This window comes from Myotis davidii, unplaced genomic scaffold (genome assembly GCF_000327345.1).
Source record: "Myotis davidii unplaced genomic scaffold, ASM32734v1 scaffold332, whole genome shotgun sequence".
Lineage (NCBI taxonomy): Eukaryota > Metazoa > Chordata > Mammalia > Chiroptera > Vespertilionidae > Myotis > Myotis davidii.
In genome coordinates, this window is record NW_006285779.1 from 7,991,544 (window position 1) to 7,996,147 (window position 4,604).

The 4,604-nt window shown below is 45.7% G+C and overlaps 1 protein-coding gene and 1 long non-coding RNA gene across 14 annotated transcripts in view; one reads left to right on the top strand and one right to left on the bottom strand.

Annotated features, from left to right (window-relative positions):
- Positions 1 to 325, bottom strand: part of LOC107181967 — a 7,067-nt gene extending 6,742 nt beyond the window's left edge. The window contains exon 1 of the long non-coding RNA XR_001512682.1: positions 290 to 325. This is a non-coding gene — a long non-coding RNA (uncharacterized LOC107181967). The remainder of the gene's footprint in view (positions 1 to 289) is intronic.
- The window catches only part of SORBS1 (sorbin and SH3 domain containing 1), a 196,897-nt gene that overhangs the window by 61,844 nt on the left and 130,449 nt on the right, over positions 1 to 4,604 (top strand). The gene's annotated exons all lie outside the window — the stretch shown is intronic.

Genomic DNA, 4,604 nt, shown 5'->3' on the forward strand with positions numbered 1-4,604 from the left:
GAGAGCAGGAACCATTTGGCTTGTAGACTCAGTGGCCAGCTTTGCTTGTGTCTTGTGGGTGGGCTCCTGGGCACCCAGGCAGAGAGGGTGAGCAGGGAAGTCAAGTACAGCGGGAAAGGGAGCGGGAAGACCTCTGCCAGATCCTCCAAATCACTTACTTGGAGGGGAGCACCTCTATTTTGCATTAAGTGTTTTGCTGTGAATTTTTGAAATAGCAGTCACACCCATATTCAAATGTAGGAACCCAAGTCTTCTCCAAAGACATGCAGTCCAGTTCCCTTCTAGCTACAAAAGGTTGGGATTCTACAAACAAATATTTGGATAATAGGAACCATTGTTGTCACTTGGAATGCTCTTCCCAATTCTTCTCTTTGTTACACAAACCTTCCTGTCCTTTAAGATTCAGCTCGAGTTCCACTGTCCAGGTTGTGTAGGTCGTTGACTCTGGGCCATTTGACTGGCTGTTAGTTACTGGGAGATACAGCTGTGTGTGTGTTGAACTGTTAGTTATTAACCCTGTTGTGATGTAGGCGTTTCCCTGTGTTTATGCCTTGGCTGGCCACTAGGTCTTGACCCTGTAGGCCGAGGCCTGTCCAGCCCTGGACCATTGCAGATGGGTGTGGCACACTGGTTCTCACGTGTGCTTCCTAGCTTACTCAAAGCATCACCTTAGATATGGCTAGAAATGCAAACCTAGCCCACTGCAGCCTAGCAAGCATCCTGATGATCCTGCTGCAGATGAAGTTTAGCAACCTCTGGTGTAGTGAGAAGAGGGGCTTGGGGGTCTGTGAGGCTTGGTTTGAAGCCAGCTCTGCCATTTACTGACTTGTAGCAAAATGAATTTTTCTCTTTCTTCTCTCCCCTTCCAGGGGTATTTGGTAGGACTCTGTTCTGCAGGATGTTAATGGGTGCCTAAAGGTGGGATAGGTAAGGGGTTCTGTAGCCAAAAAGTTAGTGAATGTGGTTTCATTGAGTTTTGACAGGATTCTGTATGGCAACACTTCTTTGATACCCCAGGATGTCATTGAGGGTCACTGAGAATCGCCATGGAAAGATGTTGCAAACTTGTTAGCTTCTAGAACATCTTTTCTGCCGCTTACCTGCTAACTTTGGTGGCAGCAGTGTTTTGTGGAGTGCACTTTGGAAGATGCTGGCCCAGGAGATCTGTGAGGGTACTTTGAACCTTGAGATTTTATGACCTGTAAATCAGCGAGAGATGCAGAAACCTCACAAACAGGGAAAGTCAGTCACGATGCCAAAATTTATCATTTGGGTAAACCAGACTTAGAGAGCAACTTGAACACGGAGACGACATGGAAGTAAAGTACAGTGTCATATTTTCCTTAGCTAGGAAGTTTTTCTTGGGTAGAAAACCATATATTAGGGGAGAGGTGGGGAAGACAAGTTTAGGAAAATGACATTTACTGAGAGTCTTGGAGTCCTGGCAGGAAACATATGGCATATTCAAATCAGGTAATTTAAGAGATTTAAATAAAGGAACTATTTCTAAAAGGTGTAGGCAGAGTTCAGGAAAAGCAACAATGGTTGATGCAGGACTTGAATTCCTCTGTGTGCGCAGGTTTTATATGTATCCCGTTCACTCCTCATAGGAACCCCAAAGGTAGGTGTTACTTCACACTTTGCAGAAGAGGAAAGTGAAGCTCAACCAGGCAAAGCAAGTGACCCGTAGAGAGGAGCAGGGAACGGGGGCAGAAGTCAAGGGCTTGTCAGACTCGCAGCCCCGTGCTGTCCCTGCACGTTTCATGGGGAGGAACATCTTGTCTCCCTTCTGCCTTTCCCCATGTGATGAGGCTCAGAATACTGCTCTCCACAAGCTCGTGTTCTGAGCTAGAAACATTGCTCTGAGCAACCAGGAGAAAGCCCCTTAGGGAAATACGTAAATTAACAATAAAAGTATGTAGATTATGTCCAGAGAATTAACCCATGAACCAAGAGGTCACTGGTTCAATTCCCGGTCAGGGCATGTGCCAGGGTTGCGGGGTCGATCCCCAGTAGGGGGCAAGCAGGAGGCAGCCGATTGATGTGTGTCTCTCTCATTGATGTTTTTATGTCTCTATCCCTCTCCCTTCCTCTCTCACATAATCAATAAAAAATATTTTTAAAAGTATGTAGATTATATATTATGGGGAAGAGACAGATGGTAAACATGTAGCTTCCATGTCTAGATGGGTTGGGGCTGTGGAAATCTGTCATCCATCCTTTTTGGGAATTAGTCTTATCCTAAGAAATGCTTTTGGCAGATGTGGGAGCCATTTGAAGGGCATGAATGGGCGCTCAGCTTGTCGGGGCTGGGGGAGGTAGAGGGACATTTTCAGACATATGGCCCAGCTGGGGAAGGCTTGGCTGTGGGAGTAGAATGAAGGGGTGCTGTATTCATAGGTGCCGTAGCCAAATGGAAATAGGGCTGGTGGTGGGAAGTGGGCGGCAGCAGGGAAAGAAAGAGGCCATGGCGGGATCCGAGGCGCCTCTGGCTCTGGTTTTTATGTTGGGGCCCACTGGTCAGTGAAGTCTCCTTCCCCTAGCATTTTTGTTAGGAGATGGCCAAGGCTGACTTTCCTAAGAGCTGACTTTGCTTTTCTCGGGAAGTTTCAGGGCATATGAATGCTTCATTTCTCTCAGGCCCCCAGAAAATGTGAAAGTGTCGTTTCTGAGGAGGCTCCTTTTTCCATGTCATCTTGAATTCGGGTTAGCTTTTAGTGTTCAACTAGCATATATCTCATGGTTAAGTCCTCTTTATTCCAGAAAACAAAAGCACTTCTCAAATACTGTGCACAAGACCTGCCTTTGAAAACATCTGGTAAAAATAACACGTGGCTTGGAAAACTGTGATTCTCAGCTGCGACCCCTGCCTCTTTCTTAGCAGGGAGTCGCTGGAGTAAACCTTTATTTCCTGTTGCTTCCACACAGCACTCCTTTACGGAAATATTTCCAATGTTTCTTTAGGCAGCAGGGAACCTTGAAGGGCAAGCTGAGTGCTGAGGCCCCAGGCAGGGACAGAGATGCCTTCTTTGCCCAGTAGGGCCTCGGGCGTGTGGAGAGCGGCTGGGCCTCAGAGCTCTGAAGCTGCGCCAGGTCCCTGCCCCAAACTGCTAAAAACAACTCCCTCCAGGCGCGTGCACGGCCCCAACCTGCCACACCTCCAGCTCCCCTTACAGCGAGATCTTTTAAAATAGTCTGAAATGTCAGACATGTTTTCTTTTTTGCACAACATGCCTCAGACATCTCATAAATTATTCTGCAGTAAGCCTGTAATAGCCATGCTCGGAAATGAAGAGTCCTAGGCCAGGGAGTAGTTGCTACCTAAGACAACTGTCCGCCCCCAACCCTCCTGCTTTTGGCCCTCACCCCCACCCTGAACTCATTGAAGAAAATCGCTGTGAAATGGAGCGAGTTTTCCTGAAGTCGTGTTTGAGGCTGTCTTCAACGGCCGAGGTCTTATGTTCCTTCAGAATGCTATGTTAGTTTGAACGTGATTTTTCAGAATTTGACTGTTTTCGACTTTAAAAAGGCCATTTGATATGATTCAATCTGGTAATAATATAGAAAGTATAGGAGTTTGAGTTCAGTGTTTTCTGACTTCAAAATATATCTGAAAAAAAATTATTTTTTGGTGTCTTAGTTTTCTTAAGAAATCTATGATAATCCACCTTTTTTGCCGTTGCTTCTTTCTCATGGAAATGGGTAGCGGTTCTGGTTATAGAATTTGCGCTGCTGCCCGAGCTGTGTCTGCTGTCACATTGGCTCCACTTGAGACTGTTACAAAACCATGCCACATGTACAGCTGCAGACATGCCCAGTTGTAGCTCATGTGTATGTGCCTTTGGGGGAAGCCTGCGGCTCCCGTTTAGGGGTTTTTAAATCTGTTGTGTCTTATGGTTTTTACTTATGATGCTTACTGACGTGATTTATTCAGTTACTAGTTTCTGAAAAAGTGATATTTGGGAGGAACTTCAAGTTATTTATTGGTGCAGAGAGGAAATTTGAATTTGGGGCTGTCCTAGTAGTCTGGGATATGTGGTTACAAGATAGATGCGTGGCCACTGATGCCCAAAACAATCTTCTCTAGATGCCTGTTGACCCATCGAAAGATATTAACCACATTAAGGATGCTAGTTTATTTCACTTCATGGTATTTCTCATTCTTAGTCTTTTCAGGTTGCTACAGCATAATTCCACAGACTGGGTGGTTTAGAAACAATGAGAATGTATTTTTCATAGTTCTGGGGGCCAGGAAGCTCAAGGTCAAAGCACCAGCATGATGGTGTTCCAGTGAGGACCTTCTTCTAGGTGGCAGACTTCTTGTTCTACTCCCACATGGCAGAAGGGGTGGGGCCTCTCTGGGGCCTCTTTTATGAAGGTGCTAATCCCATTCGTGAGGGCTCTGCCCTCATGACCTAATCACCTCCCAAAGGCCCCAACTTCTAAGACCATCACCCTGGGTGTTGTGTTTTCAGCGTATGAATTTTGGGACACACAAACATTCAGACCATAGCAACCAGGATATTTCACTATTTGTATATGGAAAGTTAGAATCTAGAAGAATTTTTTCCTACTGAGGTATATTTCTTAGTATCATACTTTTT